We start from the raw sequence: 24312 nt of genomic DNA on the forward strand, positions 1-24312 counted from the left end.
ATCAATCTCGGTTTGGATTCCTTCTTAGCCAACAAATACTTTAACACCGCATGATCCGAGTACACTACCACCTTTGAACCGAGTAGATATGCTCAGAACTTGTCCAAGGCAAAAACTATGGCCAAAAGTTCTTTGTCGGTGGTAGTATAGTTGGATTCGGCTCCATCTAGTATTTTTGATGCATAGGCTATGACATATGGAATCTTACCCTCGCGTTGTGCTAACGCGGCTCCCACGGCAAAATTAGAAGCATCACACATTATTTCGAATGGCCGACTCCAGTCCGACCCTCGCATGATGGGAGCTTGGGCCAATGCTACCTTGAGTTTATCAAAAGCCTCCATGCATTCCTTGCTTAGATCAAACTCAATGTCCTTTTGCAACAATCTTGATAAAGGAAATGCTACCTTACTAAAGTCCCTTATGAATCTTCGATAAAATCCTGCATGTCCAAGGAAAGAACGGACTTCCCTATCGGAACATTAATCTTGGCTGGATCTACGGAAATACCATCTTTGGAAACAATATGTCCTAAAATAATCCCTTGCCTAACCATGAAATGGCACTTCTCAAAATTCAAGACAAGGTTAGTTTTAGTACATCTTTCCAAGACTTTTTCAAGGTTATCCAAGAAATGATCAAAAGAATCACCATATACCGTGAAGTCATCCATGAATACCTCCATGCATTGCTCTAGAAAATCCGCAAATATGCTCATCGTGCACCTTTGAAAAGTTGCCGGTGCATTGCATAAGCCAAATGGCATACGCTTGTAGGCATAAGTTCTAAAAGGGCAAGTAAATGTTGTTTTTTCTTGGTCCTCTAGAGCAATATGTATTTGGAAGTACCCCGAATAGACATCTAGAAAGTAATAATGGGATTTACCGGATAATCGATCGAGCATTTGATCGATAAACGGAAGTGGAAAATGATCTTTTCTAGTGGCCGAGTTCAACCTTCGGTAGTCTTTGCATACTCGCCAAGAGTTTTGCACCCGTGTTACTATGAGCTCCCCGCTTTCATTCTTGATTGTGGTTACCCCGGGCTTCTTTGGCACAACTTGAACGGGACTCACCTATTCACTATCCGAAATGGGGTAGATGTTGTCCGCCTTGAGCAACCGGGTTACCTCTTTCTTGACAACCTCCAAAATGATAGGATTCAATCGTCTTTGAGGTTGTCTTACGGGTCTAGCCTCTTCCTCTAAAAAGATCCGGTTCTCACACACTTGGGGACTTATCCCCACTAGATCTGCCAAGATCCAACCTATTGCCCTTTTGTTTTTTCTCAAAATACCTAGCAACTTCTCTTCTTGTTGAGGATTTAGTTCCCTTGCTATAATCACCAGGAACTTGTGGGCTTCATCAAGGTATGAGTACTTTAGGTGGGGGTGGCAATGGCTTCAATTCTAGCTTTTGGTCTTGGCTTGTCACTTGAACTTCTTCACTTGGGACTTCGCTATTTTCTTCAATAATATATTTCTCATCTATTTTTGCATAATGCACTTCGGCCACAATGTTGTCAATTAGGTCGCACTGGAATATGGAATGGTTCTCTGGTGGGTGCCTCATTGCTTCTTCTAGGCTAAAATTTACAACTCTCCCATCTATCTCAAATGAGTAGGTTCCCGAATGGGCATCCAACTTGAATCTAGAGGTCCTCAAAAATAGCCTCCCGAGTAGGATAGATGATGTCCTTTCGGATTCACTTGGTTGCATATCAATGATATAGAAATCAATTGGAAATATCAAACCCTTGATGTTGACCAACACATCTTCCGTAATACCCATCACGGTTATTATGCTCTTGTCCACCAAGACAAACCTAGCCGCTGACTGCTTCAACGGTGGAAGCATCAATACATGATAAACGGAATGAGGCATAATGCTAACGCATGCACCAAGGTCGCACATACAATCAATGAATTGGACTCCATCAATGACACAAGAGACTAAATAAGGGCCCGGATCAACACACTTTTCCGGAATGGCTCCCATCAAAGCCGAAATAGAACTCCCCAATGGAATGGTTTCTAACTCATGGATTCTATCTTTGTTTATACACAAGTCCTTAAGAAATTTCGCATATTTAGGTACTTGATGTATAGCATCAAAGAGAGGGATAGTTACCTCCACTTTCTTGAACATCTCTACCCTTTTTGGGTCAAGTTCTATACGCTTCTTAGCCTTTCTTGCCAATGTAGGAAATGGAATTGGTTGAGCCACTTCCTCTAAGACTTGCTCCTTTCTAGGGACTTCACTCCTTGGCTGAGGGTCTTTATTTTCAACTATCACATGTGCTTCCTCCTCCTCTCCAATTTCTTCTATCTCCACCCCATCTTCCTCTTGAGTAATTATCATTGGGCTAGGTGCCTTTGAGTCTTTCTCTTTTAATTGAGTTCCAGACCTCAAGGTTACGGCGTTGATGCTATCCTTGGGGTTGGGTAGAGGTTGAGAAGGTATGGCACTAGAATTTGGGGCTTGAGGAGTGGAAGTAGAAGGTGGCTCCATACGAGCAATGAGAGCTTGGAGGGTAGAAGTAAGGCCATTAAGACTTGAGTTGAGTGTGTTTTGGAGTTCTTTTTGCCCTTGGAGTATGGACCGGAGTGTGTCATCTTGATTTGGAAAAGTGGAAGGATATGTGATTTGTGGTGCTTGGGATTGGTTGGGTTGAGATAGTTGTCTATGGGGTGGTATGTAGGTTTGGTAGTTCCTTCCTTGGTTTGGTTGTTGGTTTGGAGGGTTTTGTGAGTTGCGGTTTTGTAGAGTGTTGTTGTTCCACCTTTGGTTGCCTCCATTGTCCCTACCTCCTTGTTGATAATTGTTCCGCCAACCTTGATTAGAGTTGTTACTCCCTTGGCTATAATTGCCTCCTTGTTGGGGATACCCTTGGTTGCAATTGCTCCCTTGTGAATGGTACCCTTGATTAGCACGTTCATAGTAGGAGCGATCATAAAAGTTGTGGGTAGCCGCTAGAGTGTTATCTTCTTGGAGACTTGGACATTCATCCGTGTAGTGGAAGTAGCATGAGCAAATGCCACATACTTTTTGGGGGACCAATTGTTGACATTGTTGGTTTTGAGGAGGTGGTAGTTGTTGTTGGGATGGAGGTTATTGTTGATTCACTTGGAGTTGCTTTAGAAGACTTGTCATCGCACACAATGTCTTAGTAAGGGTAGCGGTCTCACCACTAGAAGAAACTTCATTCACGGCCTTTGGGCGGTTGACTCTTCTTCTAGCATGTTGAGTGGACTCGGCCAAGTTAGTAATAAGTTGCCATGCCTCCTCTGCCGTCCTATACTTTGACAAAGAACCGTTGCTTGAAGCATCCAATAAATTTTTATCTTGCTCCCTCATGCCTTGGCACACATAGCTAAGCAATACTTGAGTGTCAATCATGTGGTTAGGACATGAGTCAAGAAGTTTGCGGAACCGCTCTCAATATTCATATAAAGTTTTCATCTCGCCTTGTACAATACAAGAGATTTCCTTCCTTAGCTTGTCTGTCATATCCACGGGCATGAATTTATCAAGGAATTCTCTCCTAAGCAAGTCTCAATCGGAGACAACATCACTAGGTAAGGTATAAAACCACTCCTTGGCTCTTCCCTCAAGAGAGAAAGGGAAGGCAAACAACCACATGGCTACTTCATCGGATCCTTCTCGCCTAGTGGTTGAGCACACACCATGAAAGTCCTTCAGGTGTCTAATTGGATCTTGTGCAGGAAGTCCATAGAACTTTGGTAGAAGATTGATGAGAGCGGTCTTGAGTTAAAAGTTTGCATTCAAGTTGGGATGAAGTACATGGAGAGGTTGGAGAACAAAATCCGGTGCACCTGCTTCCTTGAGAGTAACTCTCCTTGGAGCGGCCATATTGTCAACACCTAGATCAAAAGAAGAACTATTAGTAGTATCAACAGAAGAGTAATTAGTGCCTTCGTTGGATGACGGGGATATGGTCGGTGAATTGGTAAGAACCTTTTCACCTTCCTCAAAGGCTAACCGCCTCCGAGCTTGCCCAATATGAAGCAAAGTTCTTTCAATTTTCGAATCAAATGGTGCTAAGCTCGGATTTGGTAGTGAACGCGTCATACAATGAAGGAGATAAGAAGCTCATGACATCAATTGGTATCTAAGCAAAGACTAATCCTAACTAACAATCAAACAAACAAACAATCAAGAGAGAAATACAAGTATCCACATATTAACATATTCACACTAACCAATAGAATGGCACACATAAGTAATTCCCCGGCAACAGCGCCATTTTGCTGAACCGAAATATTCTTATGCCGATTAGAAATTAGCAATGAATCCAATCGTGAGTATAGTCTAACCAACACACAAATATCGCATCAAACAATTCTAAAATCTATGACTGAGAGTATAGATCCCGGGTCATTCTCCCTAGGAATTGCCTTAGAATGCACATCATTGATTAGGAAGTCTTTTGTGGTTTTGAGAGTCAATGCTAAATTTCAAGCTATCAAAGGTAAACAACAATTAATTGAGATAAAAGCCTTGGCTAGGGGTAAGTATTGGAAGTTCCATCATTATAGTTTCCTTCAATTGTGATAAGAGTTGATTATTGCTTCACTTAGTTAACCCCCTAATAATGGAGGAAAGTCAAGTGAGAGTAACTAACTTGAGTCACAAGTTCTAGTCTTACCCTAGGGAAGTCTAGCTTTAGTGCACTCCAAGTCAATTAGCAATTCTCAATTCCTAATCAACAATTGATATCCACTACTCAAGTGTCTCCAATAACTCAACCCCTAAGGCAAGTGAGAGAAATCTACTCCATAGCTAGGGTTGTCATTATCACAAACAATTGGTAGGCAATCGTAAAAGACATGAGGTAATTGAGAGAAGAGAATTGAATTAAAGCTATCTAATCCAAACAATCATCTATAATCAAGCAATTGAATGAGATTCCACAATTCATTAATCAAAATTCATAGTAACAAAGTCACAAAATCTAGATCTAAGAGATTGAATAAAAAAAACATCAATTGGGAGTAGAAGAAGAGTAGATCTACAACTTGTATCAAAGTAAAAGTGAATTAGAATTGGATCTCACCAAGAAATCAAAGGAGAATAGCAATGGAGAAATTGAAATCCTAGAGAGAAGTTGGAGTTTCTCTCTCTAAAAGCAAAATGTAACTAACTACCCAAAATATCTAGAATTATGACTAATTGTCCTAACCCCCCTAATCCTTGGTCTTTTTAAGCTTTTTCCTAAAAAATTCTGCTCCAAAACTGTTTTTCGCAACCTACGCGCAGGCGTGCAGTGCGCACGCGCGTCATAGGAAATATGGCCCAGCCATATAAGCGCGCCGGCTTCTAGTTCGGCTCCACTACGCCGGCTCTGAGGGTACGCATCCGTGCGTACGCGCAAGGTGCGCGTGCGTGCCCATGTCCAAACTTCACAACTTTAATTTATTCCATGCTCCTTCCATTCATGCATGCTTCCTTCACTCCTCTTAGCCAATTTTGCCCTATAACTTCTGAAACCACTTAACAAACAGATCAAGGCATCGAATGGTAATAGAGAAGGATTACAATATATCAATCTTGATGCAAAAGAAGCATGTTTTCATCTATGAGGCAAAGTTGGGAAAGGAAAACAAAATTATGCAGTTTTACATGAATAAGTGTGGAAGATCATTGATAAAACCCTTAAATTCTATACATGATAAACCCTAAAAACAGGGTTTATCATGCGCCGCACAAGCACCTGTGCGTATGCACAGGTCAACTTTCAGCCGAGTGTGCGGACGCACACGTCTGTGCATCCGCACAGGTCCCTGCACGTGATTTCATCAAAGAAATATGTTTTGTGCAATTTTGGAGGCCTTTGGCCCAGTTTTGGAAGCTCTAATGCTGAAAGGGAAGTGCTATATCAAGGGGGATTGAAGCCATATGAAGGCATTAGAGTAGAAGGCCACCTTTTACATTTTTAGCATAGTTAATTAGGAGTAGGAGTAGAGTAGAGAGCTCTCCTAGGGTTTATGTAGTTTTCTTGTAGCATTTTATAGTAAGCTTAATTTGGATTTTGATCATCTTTAATTGTAAGTACTATTCAATTTCCTCTTTAATTACATTGTCTTTACTTTTATTTTCTTATGGTTCAAGTCACTTTGTTCATACTTGCAATTTTGTGTTTCTTGAAGTTTTGATCAATGAATTTTATGTTTCATGCTTCCCTTATGTTTGATTGCTTGCTTACATTTGGTTTTGTTGATAGTTAGTTATAGATTTCCATTTTCCTTTACAATTTCCCATGTTTTACTTTTATGCACACAAGGTGTTTGCGAAAATGCCAACCTTAGATTTTGAGTAGATTTTCCCACCTTGGCTTGTGGTTTGAGTCCCTAGGATATTAGAGTCATAATGTCCGACATTTAGTGGTAATTCTTGGGTAGTTAGTTGACTCTTGTTTCCATTGACGCTAGCCTTTTATTAACTAGTTTGGTAAGTTGGTTAGGACTTATGGATTAAGGTCAATTATGCTTGCTTGACTTACTCCTCGATGGTCGGGGTTGACTAGGCGAGATTGACTCATCATAATTACCATAGTTGTGGTTATGGCGATGATAGGATTCCTTGGACCCTCATTCCCAAGTCAAGGCTCTTTATAGTATTTTCACTAGTTTTGATCTTGTTTCCCCTTTACTTGCAATTCCCAAATTTCCTCATTCCTTAGTTCTTTTATTTCTTAAGTTCTTTTAATTTTTCATTTCTTGCTTGAAACCCCCTTTTGCCTCAACAACTGAAAGAGAAACACTTCCAATTGCGTCCTAATGAGAACAACTCGAGGTTGAAGTACTCTTGATCTCGGTTATTAAAAACCAACTTTGGGAGCTCATGGTTTGTGAAGAACTCCATCAAAGTTTGAAGGTATTAAAGTTGAAGAAAGGATCTTATTGGAGACTCAAGCATTGGTGGATGTTCAAGGATAGCTTCAAGCACAAGCCACCTTGAGAGGAGCTCCCGATAAGTCCAACTTAAGGACAATAAACAAAAGTGCTAGGTGGGAGACACCCCACCATGGTAAAATATTTTCATTTTCTCTCTTGTACATATTTGTAGAATTAGTTTAATTTCATGTTTTAATTAGTTTGTTGAGTTTATTTAGTAGTTTAGTATGTTAAATAAGGTTTTAAGGTGTTTTGGTAGCTGTTTGGAGGTTTGGAATGCTTAGTTTGGTGCGAAAACATGAAAAATTTTGAAAAACAGAACATTAACCCACGCACACGTGTGCTACACGCGTACGCGTGCCCTAAGCTTTTCAGCCAATCCACGCGCACGCGTCACCCACGCGTGCGCGTGGATACAAAATTTCACATTCCATACATTTTCCCGAGAGTTGTGCCTGCATCGCGTGGACATTGAGACTTTGGCATTGGTGCACGAAATCACAATCACATTTTTGCAATTCCGCACAACTAACCAGCAAGTGCACTGGGTCGTCCAAGTAATACCTTACTGAGTAAGGGTCGATCCCACGGAGATTGTCGGCTTGAAGCAAGCTATGGTTATCTTGTAACTCTTAGTCAAGATATCAATAATAATTCACAGTTTTAATTGGAATGAGTAAAAGAACATGGATTAAATAATAATTGTTATGCAGTAATGGAGAACAGGTTGAGGTTTTTTGGAGATGCTCTGTCTTCTGAATTTCTGCTTTTCTACTATCTTCTTCTTCATGCACGCAGGTCTCCTTCCATGGCAAGCTGTATGTTGGTGAATCACCGTTGTCAATGGCTACCATCCGTCCTCTCAGTGAAAAGGGTCCATGTACATGGCTAATCATCTGTTGGTTCTCACTCATGTTGAAATAGGATCCATTGATCCTTTTGCACACTGTCACTGCGCCCAGCATTCATGAGTTTGAGGTTCGTCACAGTCATCCCTTCCCAGATCCTACTCGGAATACCACAAACAAGGTTTAGACTTTTCGGATCTCAGGAATGCTGCCAATTGATTCTAGCTTATACCACGAAGATTCTAATCTCACGGATTTGAATGCTCTATTGTCAGGAGAGGCAGTCAAACTCGTGAACCAGGAACCCAAGATATATACATTCAATCTAAGGTAGAATGGAAGTGGTTGTCAGGCACACATTCGTAGGTTGAGAATGGTGATTAGTGTCATGGATCATCACATTCGTCATGTTGAAGTACGAATGAATATCTTAGAATAGAAACAAGCGTGATTGAATGAGAAATAGTAGTAATTGCATTAATCCATCGAGACACAGCAATGCTCCTCACCCCCAACCATGGAGTTTAGAGACTCATGCCGTAGAAAATACAAGTTCTGATGTAAAATGTCATCCGGTACATAGTAAGTCTCTAAAAGTAGTTTTTATACTAAACTAGTGACCTAGGTTTACAGAAAATGAGTAAACTAAGATAGATAGTGTAGAAATCCACTTCCAGGGCCCACTTGGTGTGTATTTGGGCTGAGCATTGAAGCTTTCACGTGCATAGGCTGCTCCTGGCATTTAACTCCAGCTTTTGTACCAGTTTGGGCATTTAACTCCAACTTTTATGCCAGTTTTGGCGTTTAACGTTAGAATAGGGCAGAGACTTAGCGTTAAACGCCAGTTTGTGTGATCTTAACTCGAGCAAAGTATGGACTACCATATATTGCTGGAAAGCCCAGGATGTCTACTTTTCAACGCAATTGCGAGCGAGCCAATTGGGCTTCTGTAGCTCCAGAAAATCTATTTCGAGTGCATGGAGGTCAGAATCCAATAGCATCTGCAGTCCTTTTTCAGCCTCTGAATCAGATTTTTGCTCAGCTCCCTCAATTTCATCCAGAAAATACCTGAAATCACAGAAAAATACACAAACTCATAGTAAAGTCTAGAAATATGATTTTTGCATAAAAGCTAATAAAAATATACTAAAAAGTAGCTAGATCCTACTAAAAACTATATGAAAATACTCCAAAAAGCGTATAAAATATCCGCTCATCACAACACCAATCTTAAACTTTTGCTTGTCCTCAAGCAACTAGATAAATAAAATAGGATAGAAAGAAAATCAAGAGGCAATAACATCTCAAAGTTTTATATGAAGCTCAAATTCTCATTAGATGAGCGGGACTAGTAGCTTTTTGCTTCTGAACAGTTTTGGCACCTCAATTTATCCTTTGAAGTTCAGAATGATTGGCATCTATAGGAACTCAGAATTCAAATAGTGTTATTGATTCTCCTAATTTAGTATGTTGATTATTGAACACAGTTACTTTATGAGTCTTGGCTGTGGCCCTAAGCACTTTGTTTTCCAGTATTACCACCGGATACAAAAAATGCCACAGACACATAACTAGGTGAACCTTTCCAGATTGTGACTTAGCTTTGCTAAAGTCCCCAGTTAGAGGTGTCCAGAGTTCTTAAGCACACTCTTTTTGCTTTGGACCATGACTTTAACCGCTCAGTCTCAAGTTTTTCACTTGACACCTTCACGCCACAAGCACATGGTTCGGGACAGCTTGGTTTAGCCGCTTAGGCCAGGATTTTATTCCTTTAGGCCCTCCTATCCATTAATGCTCAAAGCCTTGGATCCTTATTACCCTTGCATTTTGGTTTAAAGGGCTATTGGCTTTTTCTGCTTGCTTTTTCTTTTTCTTTCTTTTTCTTTTAATTTTTGCCATTTTTTTTTCGCAAGCTTTGTATTCGCTGCTTTTTCTTGCTTCAATAGTCAATTTTATGATTTTTTAGATTATCAATAACATTTTTCCTTTTTCATTATTCTTTCAAGAGCCAACAAATTTAACATTCATAAACTTCACTATCAAAAATTATGCACTGTTCAAGCATTCATTCAGAAGACAAAAAGTATTGCCACCACATATAAATAATTTGAATTTTTTTCTTATTAAGAACTCAAAAATAAAACTGCCTCCTTATTCTAAAAAAAATTTGCTATTTTATTCATGTTTAATGATGATGAGAAAAATAAATTATAGCTTACTTGGAGATAAAAAATAAAAATAAAAATAAAGATACTAATTACTATTATTCATGTGACTCCTAAGGTAGATCTCTAATAGCAAAAGTTATCACAGAGTTAATATTAGGACTCAACAACCTTTATTTTCAGAGATGGATGCTCCTTCAATCTGTGGGGTGTCTGGCCCTTCAAGTGACAGCTTCTGGCGCTTTAGCTCTTGTAGCTCACGCCCTTGCTTCTTTTGTTCCTTCAGCAGTTTGCAGAGCATGCTATTTTGAACTTGCTGTTCTTCTTTCAGTTGATCTATAGCTTCTTGCAGCTTGGTGACAGATGCTTCTAGGCAGGTCTAGTAGTCAATCTGAGGGAATTCTGGGAGGAACTCCTGTGCCCTCCTTTTGATGGAGTTATCTTGCACTTGTTGTCCTTCTATTGACTTTTTGGTGATTGGGTGTTCGACTGAGATATACTCATCCACTCCCATCTTTACCCCAGCATCTTTACATAGCAGAGAGATTAAGCTTGGGTATGCCAATTTGGCGTCAGTAGAGTTCTTGTTTGCAATTGTGTAAAGCTCACAAGAAATAAGATGATGAATCTCCACTTTGTTTCCCAGCATAATGCAGTGGATCATCACTGCTCTTTTGACAGTGACTTCAAAGCGGTTGCTGGTGGGCAGTATGGAACGCCCAATGAAGTACAGCCAGCCCCTAGCAACTGGTTTGAGATCTCCTCTCTTGAGTTGATTCGGGACACCCTTTGTGTTGGTTATCCACTTGGTTCCAGGGATGCATATGTCCTCTAGAACATGGTCCAAGCGCTTATCAAATCTCACCATTCTCCTATTAAAGGATTCTTGATCATCTTGTAGTTGAGGCAGCTTGAAGACCTCTCTTATTTTGTCCAGGTGGAAGTAAATAATCTTCCCTCTGGCTATGGTTCAAAAGGTATAGAAGGCAGTTCCAGTCATTCTCTGCTTATTTGTTTGCCACAGATTTGAGTAGAATTCCTGAACCATGTTTCTACCCACCTTTGTCTCAGGATTAGCTAGAATTTCCCAGCCCCTGTTTCGAATCTGCTCTTGGATCTCTGGATATTCGTCTTCTTTCAGATCGAATTTAACTTTCGGGATCACTGACCTTAGACCCATTGTTTTGTGGTAATGGTCTGCCTGTTCTTTGGTTAAGAACCTCTCTTGATTCCAAAGTGGTTTTAGAGTGTTCTCTTTCTTGCCTCTTGAAGTGGTTTGTTTTCCCTTAGGAGCCATGATCTTAGTGAATCTTAGCTCAGTGTTCACGAAAAACACACCAAACTTAGAGGTTTGTTTGTCCTCAAGAAAAAGAAAGGAAATGAGAGGAATAAAAGGAGAGTCAAATTCGAGTTATGGAGGAGAGGGGGAGGCCGATTGTGAATTTATAAGGGAGGGGATGGGTTCAAAAATTTTGAAAAAGATATGATAGAAGATATGATTTGTAAAAGATAAATATGATATGAAAAAGATGAAATTTTAAAATTGAAAAGATATGAGAGATTTGAAAAAGATAAATCTGAGTTTGAAAAGATAATAGGATGAGTTGAAAAGATTTGAGAAGAAATTAAAAAGATAGATGAGTTTTGAAAAGGATTTGAAAAGAAATTAAAGAAGATTTGAGAAAGATTTTTAGGATTAAAGAAAAATTTATTTTTAATTGTTTTATTTATTTTTTTTTTTGAAATTGAGATTGAAAGATGATAATTTGTAACATGTTTTTGCAAGAAATTTTTGGATGGACCCATGAAAATTTGAAAAAAATTTAAGTTGGAAACAATCCCCTCCACATTCCTGGCGTTAAACGCCCAGAATGGCACTCATTCTAGCGTTTAACGCCCATTTGTCGCTTCTTTGGGACGTTTAATGCCCAGCCAGGTATTAAATGCCAGAAAGCCTTTATCACTGGGCATTTTACTAAATGCCCATGATGCTGCAATTCTGGCGTTAAACGCCCAGAATGGTGCCCATTCTGGCGTTTAACGCCCACAATACCCCTTACTGGCATTTTTGGGCCAGTGAGCTCTGATAAACCACTATTTTATGGTTTATAATGTGTTTAATTGTGTGGTTTTATCATGATCTTTACCCACTTATTCATATGATTAGCATGCATTTATATTTCCTTCCTAAAATTATTACATGATTGAAAACTTGCTTCCTAGAGACTTTTAATTATGTATTTTAATTCTCCTTTATTCCATTTGATACCGTGATCTGTGTGTTAAGTGTTTCAGGCTTTATAGGGCATGAATGAGTTGGAGATTGGAAAGAAAGCTTGCAAAAATGGAAGGAACACAAGAAAGTGAGGAGATGACCAGCGAGAAGTGACGCGGCCGCACGGCTCACGCGACCGTGCAAAAGAGAGGAAATCGCAGTGACGCGGCCGTATGGCTCACGCGACCGCACGGATTGGAATAGCACAAGTGACGCAGAGGCGTGGACGACGTGCTCGCGTGGCAGGGCTAAATGCCGAATGACGCGGCCGCATGAATGATGCGACCGCGTGACGTGCGCGATCTGCATAATCTGCAGAATTTGCTGGGGTCGATTTTGGGCCCTGTTTTGACCCAGTTTTCAGCCCAGAAAAGCAGACTAGAGCCAGAGAATATGCAGAGACCGAGAACAACATTCATTCTACACAATTTTTAGTTTTTAGATCTAGTTTTACTCCTCCTCTAGGTTTTCTTTGTACACATTCATAGTTCTTAGGATTTTATTTCTATTGCTTTTTGCATTGGGATATTGAGAAGAGTTATTACCTCATCAAGACTTTGTCATTCTAGTTCGTTTTCTTTACTTAGCTCTTACTCTTCCATGTCCTTTAATTTACTCAATTTTACTATTGAATTATTTTTAGAATTTATTAATACAAGAACTACTTTTATTTTTAATTGATTTATCATGTCTTTCTTTAATTCCCCTTCCTATGTTATGAATTCTACATTCACAATGAGCGAGTAGTTCCCTAACTTGATGGGGAGTTGATTGAAAGGAACCCTTGAGTTGGAATGCTCAAAAAGAAAAATTGTAATTGGGTTTATTGTTGGATTACTATCTAGTCACTAACACCAATCCCTTTTAATTGAGTGGGTTGGAACTTGTGAATAGAAGTAGCATTCCAACTTGTTTGACTTTCCCTTACCTAGTAAGGGATAACTAAACAGGACAACCTTCAATTGTCAATTAATCTTGAGAGTACTCCAACAAGAATAGGGCTTCCAGCTAATCTACTCCCAGTCAAGGCTTTTATTTAATTTACATAAATTCTCTAATTTAATTTCCTGTTATTCAATTCAAACCATTTTGAAAACATCTGATTAATAAAATAGCATACCTTTCTACAACTCGTTGGGAGACGACCTGGGATTCATACTCCCAGTATTTTAATTTAAATTTTTGTGACACCCTTCTAAATTGATAAGCGGATTTCTGGTTGGTTAAGAACTATACTTGCAACGCATATCTTATAACAATTCTTGACTCGCCAATTTCCACCACGTCAATTTTGGTGCCGTTGCCGGGGAGTTGCAATAGAGTGATAAAGTTATTAATTGAAATTTATTTATTTGCATTTTATTTTATCCTGCTACTATGAGCTGCTTGTTTCTTTCGTTAGATGACGTGTTCACTTCCTGATTCAAGCTTGCCAGTATTCGATCCTGAGATTAAAAGAACTATTTCACGAATAAGGCAAGCTCGGCGTCAGTTAGTCCTCTCTGAAGGCGGATCCGAAACGTCACTTGAGAAAGAAACCAGCCTCCATTCTACTGATTCGGTTGATTTATGTGCAGGTGACATGGCTGCAGCTAGAAGAGTTACTATCCAGGAGGCTGGAGTCCCTGATTTTTCAATGCAACCGTTTAAAGACTGCACTGCTCAATTTGATGCCCAAGTTTCATGGCTTGCCTGCTCAAGAGCCTATCAAGCACCTGAGAGATTTTCAAGCAGCGTGTTCTACTGTCAGGCGTGATGGTGGAAATGAAACTTGAATTTTGTTGAAAGCTTTCCCGTTTTCTCTTAAGGGAAAGGCAAGAGAGTGGTACTACACTCAACCCGCAGCAACTGTATCCGACTGGGATACACTTAGAAGAGAATTTTTGGAAAAGTTCTTTCCAGCTGAAGTTACTGATAAACTGAGAAAAGACATTTCCATGATCGTTCAGGACGAATCCGAGACTCTCTATGAATACTGAGAGTGCTTCAATAATCTTCTGGAAGCATGCCCCCACCATATGATTGACAAGATAGTGTTACTCGGTTACGTCTCACACAGGGCATGAGGCCCCAAGATAAGACCACATTGGAAAGTGCTAGCAATGGGTCTATGAAAAAGTACAAGACCACTGATGAGGCATGGCAATTGATCAGCGACTTAGTTGAATCTACTCGGAATCACAGGCAGAAACAAGGCCGTTCAAAAGCCGTTGTAGAAGTATCCTCTAGCAGAGAGACTCCTGCTCTAACTTAGAGTATCTGTGAAATGACCAACTTGCTGAAGCAGATGCAATTGAATCAACAACAAGTTCAGCAAGCTCAACCTTCTCCACCACAGCAAAGCCAATAGTTAGTCCCATAGAGAGTTTGCGGAGTTTGTGCTGATTATAGCCATTATACTGATGAATGTCCGCAGCTCCAGCAGGAAGACAACACCGTGGCAGCCACTCATAACTTCTATGACCGCCCCAACCAAGGGTACAATCAAGGTGGCAATTACAGCCATGGATGGCAGGACAAATCTAACCAGAATTGGAGGGACAACAACAACAGAGGAGGCAGAGATAATCAGGAAAATCAGAGGTGGAATAATAACAACCTCAGGCAGCAGAACCAGAACCAGCCTTACAGAGCACCTCACCTGAGGTAATCCTAAGGACCACAGAATACCCAACAGTAGACCTCTCAAATTACTTATCCTTCTTCATCTTCTAATGACAACTTACTACAATCTATTGATCGGGGACAACAGACCATGGAAAATAACCTTTATGCTACACCAAATGGTCTGAACTCTACTTTGCAAGCACTTGCCTCACAGATTAGATCAATGAATAACTCTAATAACTAGCCTTTGAGCTCCAGTGGAATCCCCTCTCAACCATTACCCAATCCAAAGAGTGGCATTAATGCCATCACCCTAAGGTCCGGAACCACACTGCAGGAGAGGAATCAGGAGGAGCCAAGCCCACCAGAACACGCCTCAGCTGAAGAGGTAGTGGAAATAGAAGATGTTGAAGAGGAAGAGGACATACAGGACATGGCTGAAAAAGAAAAAGTTCAACCACAGGAGGAAGCACCAAAGGGCGCAGACACTGCAGAAGACACCACTCCTATTCCATTTTCACAACTTGCAAGGAAGCCCAGGAAGCAGCTGGAACCTGATCCCAAAATGGTAGAGATATTCAAAAAGGTTGAGGTAACTGTTCCTCTTTTTGATGTTATCCAACGGGTACCTAAATATGCAAAGTTTCTAAAAGATTTATGTATACATAAAGACAAAATTAATGAATTAGAAACTATTCCTTTAGGTAGTTCCATATCTGCTTTAATGGGAGGTTTACCTGAAAAGTGTAGTAACCCAGGTCCATGTATGGTTAATTGTACTATTGGTAGTGTAGTATTTTCTGACTGCATGTGTGATTTAGGAGCATGTGTGAGTATAATGCCTTTGTCTATATATGATATTTTGAGGCTCCCTCTCTTAAAAAGGTCGGCAGCTCGTTTTGTGTTAGCAGATAAAAGCATTATTACAGTGGATGAAGTTGCTAAAGATGTATTAGTGGGCATTAAGGGGCTCACATTTCCCATTGATTTTTATATCCTGGAGATGCCCCAAAATGACTCAGAGAAGCCATCATCAATCCTACTCGGAAGACCATTCCTGAAGACCTCGAAGTTCAAATTAGATGCTTTTTCAGGAACATACTCTTTTGAAATAGATGGCCGAGTAGTAATCTTCAATCTGAATGGAGTTATGAAGCATCCTCCGGAGGATCATTCTATCCTCCAGTGTGACATCATAGATGAAACTGTGGCTAAAGTTCACCAGGAGGAATTTGAAGAGAAGTACATAGGACAAGGTCCAAGTGTGGGGACATTCTCAGAGGACAATGACAGTGCTTTACCATTGTTACCAGCTCCAGACAACCCAGAGTCTAACCATGATCAGAAGTTAGAATTAAAACCCCTTCCTCCACACCTCAAATATGCTTACCTTGAAGACGAGCAGAAGTTTCTAGTTATCATTGCAAGGGAACTCACTTCTCAACAGGAAGAGCAGTTACTTATTGTGCTGAGGAGGCACAAGAAGGCAATCGGTTGGAGTTTGGCAGACATAGTAGGCATCAAACCTCAAGTCTGTGAGCATAGGATATTTTTAGAAGAGGGAGCAAGACCTGTCCATCAACCTCAGAGAAGACTGAACCCCACTATCTTAGAGGTTGTCAAAAAGGAAGTAACCAGACTACTGGAGGCAGATATCATCTACCCCATTTCAGACAGTGAATGGGTAAGCCCAGTACAAGTGGTGCCCAAGAAGTCTGGAGTCACTACAGTGAAGAATGAGCATGGAGATCTCATGGCAACCAGAGTTCAGAACGCCTGGAGGGTTTGCATTGACTACAGACGCCTCAACCAGGCCACTCGTAAGGATCACTATCCTCTTCCATTCATTGATCAAATGCTGGATCGCCTGTCAGGTAAATCACATTATTGTTTTTTAGATGGTTAAACAGGTTATTTCTAGATTCATATAGCTCCTGAGGATCAGGAAAAGACCACTTTTACATGTCCTTTTGGGACTTATGCTTACAAGAGAATGCCCTTTGGCTTGTGCAATGCACCAGCTACCTTCCAAAGGTGCATGATGAGTCTTTTCTCTGATCTTATTGAGGACTGTATGGAAGTTTTTATGGATGATTTTAGTGTATATGGTGATTCCTTTAGCCTTTGCTTAGATGGATTATCTAGAGTATTAGATAGATGTGTCAGTACAAACCTTGTATTAAATTTTGAAAAATGTCACTTTATGGTAAAACAAGGTATTGTACTAGGACATGTTGTGTCTAATACTGGCATTTCTGTAGATCCAGCAAAGGTGGATGTTATTTCTAGTTTACTTTACCCCTCCTCTGTGAGGGAAGTCCGTTCGTTCCTTGGCCATGCAGGTTTTTACAGGAGATTCATTAAGGACTTCAGTAAGGTAGCACTTCCCTTATCCAGCCTACTGCAGAAGGATATTGAGTTCGAGTTCAGTGAGGATTGCAAACAAGCGTTTGATAAGCTGAAGACCGCCCTGACTCAAGCTCCAATTGTGAGAGGACCAGACTGGAGCCAGCCATTTGAAATAATGTGCGACGCCTCCAACCATGCAGTAGGAGCAGCACTGGCTCAACGTGAACGTAAGGACCCCTTTGTTATTGCTTATGCGTCTAAAACTTTAGATGCCGCTCAGTCCAATTACACTACTACTGAGAAAGAGCTTCTTGCTACTGTTTTTGCTCTGGATAAATTCCGAGCCTATTTACTTGGTACGAAGGTAGTAGTGTACTCAGACCACGCAGCTCTAAAGTATCTATTAGCTAAAAAGGAGTCCAAACCAAAGCTTATATGTTGGAAACTGCTATTACAAGAATTTGATTTGGAAATTAAGGATAGGAGTGGTAACCAGAATTTAGTGGCAGACCACTTGAGTTGCCTTTAGCACATTACAGATGACCCCACTCATATAGCTGATATTTTCCCATTTGATAACCTGCAAGCAGTATCTGACCTGTAACTAATTATCTAGTTAGCCGCACCTTTCCTCCAAACTTTTCTAAGCATCAAAGAGACAAGCTGAAAAGCGAGTCTAAATATTATATGTGGGATGACCCATATTTATGGAGATGTGGCACTGACCAGGTAATTAGACGGTGTGTGCCTCAATCAGAATTCCAGTTCATCTTAGAGGCCTGTCACTCATCTGAGAGTGGAGGACATTTTGGCCCTCAAAGAACAGCTAGAAAAATCTTAGACTGTGGATTCTGGTGGCCTACTCTTTTTAGAGACGGTGCTGAATTTTGTAGATCTTGTTTCCTCTACCAAAAATTTGGTAATATATCCAAGAGGGATGAGATGCCTCAACAAATTATGCTTTTCTGTGAAATTTTTTATGTTTGGGGCATTGACTTCATGGGTCCATTTCCAAATTCTAATGGTTATTTTTATATATTGTTAGCTGTGGATTACGTTTCCAAATGGGTGGAAGCAATTCCTACCAGCACTGATGATGCTAACACTGTTGTTTCCTTTGTGAGAAACCACATTATTTGTTGCTTTGGATCACCACGAGCAATCGTGAGCGATCAAGGCACCCATTTTTGTAACAGGAGACTAACAGGATTAATGAAGAAGTATGGGATAATTCATAAGGTTGCAACAGCCTACCATCCTCTGACTAATGGGCAAGCCGAGGTGTCAAACAGAGAGATAAAGCGTATCTTGCAGAAGATAGTCAAATCTCATAGAAGAAACTGGAGCACCAAGCTACAAGATGCACTCTAGGTATACAGAACAGCATACAAAACACCCATTGGGATGAGTCCTTTCCGCTTAGTTTATGGAAAAGCTTGTCATCTCCCTGTTGAAGTAGAGCACAAAGCCTTTTGGGCAGTAAAGGAGTGCAACATGGGAATTGAGAAAGCCAGAGCTAAAAGGAAGTTGCAACTGCAAGAACTAGAAAGCCTTCGCCTAGAAGCTTTTGAGAACTCAAGACTATACAAGGAGAAGATAAAGGCTGTACATGATCAGCACATCAAGAGAAAAGAGTTCCAACCTGGGGATTTAGTCCTCCTTTACAAATGTCGACTGAGGCTCATGCCAGGCAAGTTGAGATCAAGATGGGAAGGTCCATACAAAGTAGAGAAGGCCGAACCGTACGGAGTTTTTCACCTAAGTCATCCTTCAAGCTCTGAACTTATCAAAGTTAATGGACAACGTTTAAAGCTGTACCATGGAGAGAGGATGAAGAAAAACAAGGAGCTCGAGATCTTCCTCTTGGAAGATCCCCACATAGCTGAAGACTCAGCTAGTGGAGCGTCCAACTTACGGATGTTAAAGCAAAGTGCTAGGTGGGAGACAACCCACCATGGTATGATCGTTCTTTTCTTTATTCTTAGTTTTCCTATTCAATAACTCTTCTCTTTATTAGTACATTTCGTGCATCTGCATTTACATACTTTTATTTAAAAAAAAAAAGAAAAGAAATTCACACAACGCGACCGCATCATTGACGCGTCCGCGTCGCAGGTGATTGGAGAAAATAATAAAACGAATAGAGAGTCACGCGAGAGCGTGGCTGGAGGCGTGCCCGTGGCACAAATCGCCCCACGCGACCGCGTCGCTGACGCGTCCACGTCGGGTGGGAACATTGGCCTCCCACGCGACCGCGTCACTGACGCGGCCGCGTGCCCTGGAATTCGATGTGAAAAGGGTGCACGACCAAAAGTTGTGCTAGAGTGGTGCTGGATTGGCGCTGAACGCACAATTCTTCCTACGCGGACGCATGGCTCACACGTCCGCGTCATATCCTTCTAATGGCCACTCACGCGATCGCATGCCCCATGCGATCGCGTCACCCAACATTTGGCGCAATAAGAGTTTGAACAGAGAGTTGTGCAAGTGCGAGGCTGCCCTCGTGCCAGTAGCATAAAACGGGTCACGCGACCGCGTGACCGACGCGACCGCGTCAATTAGTATAAGTGCAAGTCGCGCGACCGCGTGCCCCACGTGACCGCGTGCCCCACGCGACCGCGTTGCTTGCGCTGCACAGCTTCTCTGATTTGCCAATTATCTTATCTTTCTTTTTCCCAAATCATATTTTCTCTTTTCCCTCCTTATTTCTTCCTTCTTCCTTCTTCCTTCTTTCTCACTTTCTACTCTCTCTCTCTCTCACCCCATTAACAAGGTTTTCTTTTCTTCTTCCCCCCTTACTTTTCTATTATTCTTCTTATTTTTATATGTTATCTTCTTTTCTTTTCTTTTTACTTTCATTATCCATATCTTCTTTTTCTTTCTTTTTCCTTTTTACTTGGTGTTGAAAATTTATTTGAGTCATTATTTCTCATTATATGCTTGTAGATTATTGTAAAATTGTTTGGCAATTATATATTACTTTTTTTAAAGGATTGCTTGCATGTTCACTTTAACACTTTCTATACCTTATTTACCATGCATGCTATGTGTTTGTGAAAAAGCCCAAATGGCATCATGCATTTTTCTACATTATTCTATTCTACTATTCAATGCTTGCTTTTCACAAATTCCCTTTACTATTGTATTAATTGAATTTAATTGTCAATACAAACGTGATGGCTAGTTTGTTATGAGTGATAACACATTCAACTAATTAAATGCTTGATCTATGCTACTCATGCCTTTGCCTGCATGCCAATAAACTCCTTGCATTTAATTATCCTCCAATGCACTTGCTATATTTCCATTGATGAACTTTTCACATGTAGTCATGACCATGTGTTAACAACATCCTCTTTACCGTGCATTGTTTATCACTTATATAACCCTCTTCCTTGCTCTATCTCTTTGAATTTACGTTACTTTTTTTTTTCCTTTTCAAGATGGCCACCAAGAAAGGAAAAGAGAAAGCTACTCCCAAACCTCCAGCAAGAAGAGGAACAAAAAGAGCATTAGTGGCAGAGCCCTCTTCAACTGCGGTTAAACCCTCAACAAAAAGAACTAAGAGGATTATAAAGGTTAATGATAAAGAAAAAGCTTTCCCAGAAAAGGACACTGCACGATTTCCCAATCGCTACTGTGAGCAGAAGTTCCCCATCCTGGCAGCAAGGAGTTACAACAAAGAATACCTTCTTCTCCTCCCAAACCATATTGCTACCTTTGTTGAGCCGCAAATTGCACAAAGACAATGGGATTTCCTACAGAGACAGTTGAGGCAGGTTAATCTTTCTTGGGTAGTCGAGTTCTACCCCAACTTCCACCTGCCAACCCTGCAGTCTGTCTTTGTCCGTCAGAAGTAAGTCCCCATTACAGAAGAGGCCATTCAAAAAGCTCTAGGTCTTCCCCCTGTTCCAGAAGGATTGGACGCCTTTCAAGAAGCCGCACTCAAGCGCCAGATGTACCAATTTGACTGGGACGCCGTTCTCAGAGTTATCACACTACCTAGCAGCTGTTGGATCTACGGATACAATCATACCCGCCCTAAGGGAATATCGACTTCAGCACATACCTTGGAGGCTCGCGTATGGGCACAGATCATGTCCCATTACGTCTTTTCGAGCACTCACGAGTCCTCCTTCACTGCGGACATGGCCGTTCTACTATGGTGCATCCTTACAAACCAACCTCTGAAACTACCAAGACATATCCGGAATGCCATGGGACAAGTACAAATTACGGGCAACTTACCTTTTCCTGCCTTGGTCTCAGATCTTATCTCAGCAGCTGGAATTTCCTACAGAGCTGGGGACACCAAAGTCATGCTCCTACGGGATGATCAGTATGTCCCTAACGGGAAATACATCAGACTTCAACCAGCCGCCACAAGCCATCCTACTGAACCGGCTGAAGATATTCCTTCTTCAACACCACAAGCACCTACAACAGACCAACTGCTCCATCAGATACTCGAAAGGTTGGATCAGCAGGAACACAAAGCTAAGATGAGAGAGCGCCGTAACAAGCGCCAATTCACATACCTCAAGGAGCTGATTATGGGAAAATTCAAGGACTCAGACACCCCGGACTCCCTTTCTTTACCAGCACAGGAAGCCATGATGGTCTCGACCGTGGAGATACTGTTACCAGCCCACCTTTGTTCCTGACAGATGGCACCGAGGATGGTGCAAGGCCTTAAGTGTGGGGAGGTCGGTCAGTACTTGACTTCCGGAGGTAATTTCTCTTCCCTAAACACCAATAAATTAGGATATTTAGTTAGTTTTCTTTTGTAGAATAGGATAAATTGCATAGTAATAGGTTAGTTGCATGCATGTTCTACTTGATTGAAATGACAATAAGTTTTCCTCTAAGACCCTATTTTCGGAACAAAATTTCACTAACTTTAATTAAAACTCTTATGTTAAATTTGCTTGAAGTTGTATTTGGAACATGATTTTTGAGCTAAAAGAACACACAACCTGTAAGATTTGAGCCTTTATGCATGGTTACATTATTTAACCATAATTATTTTATTCTTGTGTGTTTACTTCTCTATGATTTTAATCTATATTTTGTTCCATCCTATATGTCGAATGTTTATTATATTTATATGTTTGCATATGATTGAGGCCATTAATTATTTAGCTCACTTATCCAAATTAAACCTACCCTTTCAATTACCTTTGTTAGCCACTTTGAGCCTTTAAATCCCATTTGTTCTATATTTTACCACATTACTAGCCTTAAGCAGAAAAAAAAATAATTATATATCCCAAATTGAATATTTGGTTAGCTTAAGATAGAATTGTGTGTGCTAATTAAGTATGGGAAATTGTGGGAACAAAAGATAATAAGGGAATGTGTCATGATAATATAATGGGAATTTGGATACCTACTCATGTGAAACTATAAGAATTAAAAATCTATGTGCATTGATAAGCTATGTTTATTTTTATGTTTATGTTAAAAAAAATATTCAATAAATAAATAAGGGGACAAAATTACCCCAATGCTAAGTTAAGAATTCAAAGATCAATGCATGTATGATAAAATTAAAATAAAAAGTTGATACACGGGTATGGAATGTGAAAGGGAAATTCTGGGTAGCTAGGTATGAATTCTAAAGTTATAAAGAATATATAGGTTATGTTAAAGCTTGGGTTAATTAAAGATTCAGTTTATAAGCTTACTTAGCCACATATGTATCCTTACCATTACCTTGGCCCCATTACAACCTTGAAAAGAACTCATGATGTTTGCATTGGTATATTAAATGTTGTTGATTGGTTAGGAGAAGAACAAAAATTAGAGAGCATGATTAGAGAAGGATAGAGTGATTGCCCTATACACTAGAGAGATTAGAGCGTACATACATCATCAGTGAGGGTTCAATGCTTAAAATTCTATGTTCCCTGCTTTCATGAGCTACCTTCTTGCATTTTTATCTGTTCTTACAGTATAAGAATTGAATTAGTGGAATTTGATTTGTAATTTATTTTGAAGAGCTTATTTACTATTGATCAAGTGGACAAGAATTATATAGTTGCATTCACATATATAGGTTGCATTGCATTGCATGAGTTTTACATATTCCTACTCATTTATTTTATCTCATTCAACTAAGCATGAGGACATGCTAATGTTTAAGTGTGAGGAGGTTGATAAACCACTATTTTATGGTTTATAATGTGTTTAATTGTGCGGTTTTATCATGATCTTTACCCACTTATTCATATGATTAGCATGCATTTATATTTCCTTCCTAAAATTATTACATGATTGAAAACTTGCTTCCTAGAGACTTTTAATTATCTATTTTAATTCTCCTTTAATCCATTCATTGTCGTGATCTGTGTGTTAAGTGTTTCAGGCTTTATAGGGCATGAATGAGTTGGAGATTGGAAAGGAAGCTTGCAAAAATGGAAGGCACACAAGAAATTGAGGAGATGACCAGCGAGAAGTGACGCGGCCGCACGGCTCACGTGACTGCGCGAAAGAGAGGAAATCGCAGTGACACGGCCGCATGGCTCACGCGACCGCGCGGATTGGAATAGCACAAGTGACGCAGAGGCGTGGACGACGCGCTCGCGTGGCAGGACAAAACGCCGAATGACGCGGTCGCATGAATGACGCGATCGCGCGACGTGCTCGATCTGCATAATCTGCAGAATTTGCTGGGGTCGATTTTGGGCCCTGTTTTGACCTAGTTTTCGGCCCAAAAAAGCAGACTAGAGCCAGAGAACATGCAGAGACCGAGAACAACATTCATTCTACACAATTTTTAGTTTTTAGATCTAGTTTTACTCCTCCTCTAGGTTTTCTCTGTACACATTCATAGTTCTTAGGATTTTATTTCTATTGCTTTTTGCATTGGGATATTGAGAAGAGTTATTACCTCATCAAGACTTCATCATTCTAGTTCATTTTCTTTACTTGGCTCTTACTCTTCCATGTCCTTTAATTTACTCAATTTTACTATTGAATTATTTTTTGAATTTATTAATACAAGAATTACTTTTATTTTTAATTGATTTCTTTGATTTTTATTTATCATGTCTTTCTTTAATTCCCCTTCCTATGTTATGAATTCTACATTCACAATGAGCGAGTAGTTCCCTAACTTGATGGGGAGTTGATTGAAAGGAACCCTTGAGT

Source organism: Arachis ipaensis, chromosome B1 (assembly GCF_059453495.1).
Source record: "Arachis ipaensis isolate K30076 ecotype BB chromosome B1, ASM5945349v1, whole genome shotgun sequence".
Taxonomy (NCBI): domain Eukaryota; kingdom Viridiplantae; phylum Streptophyta; class Magnoliopsida; order Fabales; family Fabaceae; genus Arachis; species Arachis ipaensis.